Raw genomic sequence first — 1,826 nt, forward strand, 5'->3', positions numbered from 1 at the left:
ACAAGTGATCACAAGGATCACTTTTGGACCACGTAGCAAGCAACAGTTGTAGTATGCTATGTTCTAAATATATGTGTATTATGTATAAAACTAAAAGAACGGTTCTGCTCTGAATTTGCCCTGTTTTACAGTTCAAAAGAAACTCTTAACATGTCTGCGTCATGCCTTGAACCGAGCTTTTTCATCATTTTCATTGTTTCTTGTCTCTGCATAGACTTTAAGCCACTTTCAAACGTTCAAGCGATTGTTTCGTGGTTATCAACCATGGGTAATAGGATATCTTATTAATAAAGAGGTAGTGAGAACGTTCTTGGTTATCGAGTAACAGTCAAGAAGAGAAATCTTCGAGAAGGAATTCAACGTTTACGACGCACTTGGTGGACACACTTATCAGCGGATCGATCAAATTCTCGAAACCGTTCGCTATATGGAAATGTATTCTTATCATTCGCTCGAACAAAAACATTTGCTTCTTTAAAACGTTCGTAATATACGTTAGATATAAGTTTTTGTTTCCGTTCGCGGCTATTATAGAAGTTCTCACTAGTTCCTTTACAAAAATTATTATCCCATACCTCGCCTTAATAACTACTTAAACACTATGTGATGAAAAGTCGATCGGCAGAAGCGACCGTACGAACCGGGTTCGTATATTTGAAATGCAGTTTATTTTCATAATAAAATATTACTTTATACATTTTGTAAACGCCCGTAAGGCCGCGTCTGCATAATCACGCTACCATAACGCGAGCACATGCACTGTAGAACTAGTTATTGTACCACGATGAAAGAATAAGTTATTACTCGAATGGCAAAATGTGCCGATAGATTTACATATATATATATATATATATATATATATATATATATATATATGTATATATGTATATATATATATATATATATATATATGTTAAGACGCAAGACAAATGGTAATTCATACATAGATATCCGATTTTTTTTCTTTTTTAAAATATCGGAGAATGGAATTTTTTTTGTATACTTGTCCGAAGAAAATACTTTGAAATTTTTGTGTCGTATGAAGGCCCCGTAAAAATTGGGAAACTAACTTGTTTGAGTGTACGAACGATTTTCTAAAAAAATTGCTTATATAAAGGAATAACATGCACTTTGATTCGTGTTCCTTCTCTTCTTTTTTACGAATCTTAACGTTAATCTCCGATTTATTCTTACGATTCGATTGAACATCTAAAATAAAGAGTTGAAAAGTCATAACCCATCAATTTTTAGGATTACTTAACATCTTAATAAATAACTTGCGAAGAATGGTAGTTACAATATCCGTGTACGACTATATGATGCCGTTAGGCTATAATATAATATAACAGCAGTGCAAATAAATTGGAAATGGCTGGTTAAAATTAATGTACACGCACGCACGCACGCACGCACGCATGCACACGCTATGAGAACGGAGGTAACCTATTTATAGCTCGGAAATTTCACAAAATTCAAGTTCATCATCACAGAAAAGCTATATATATATACATATATGGCTATTTACATACATGTCTTTAAGACCTTTCCATGCACAAATGTACATAAATCGAAAGGAAAAAAGATGGTAACTAAATTGAACGACTAATCGAGCATATTTGGCTCGCGTTACTCGTTTAATCTCACTTTTTGTCTTTGTTCGATCGACAAAACTACAAAAGCAGGCATAACATTACGCTAAAAAGAATGTGAAGGCGACTTCTGGTTGTTTCGATATGATTAGTAATAAAATCAACGAAACAACGAAAACATCTGACTGATAGACTTTAACATACTTATATTTACAGTGATATCTTCGGCGCTATGTG

Source organism: Bombus flavifrons, chromosome 1 (assembly GCF_040668555.2).
Source record: "Bombus flavifrons isolate JBK064 chromosome 1, iyBomFlav1_principal, whole genome shotgun sequence".
Lineage (NCBI taxonomy): Eukaryota > Metazoa > Arthropoda > Insecta > Hymenoptera > Apidae > Bombus > Bombus flavifrons.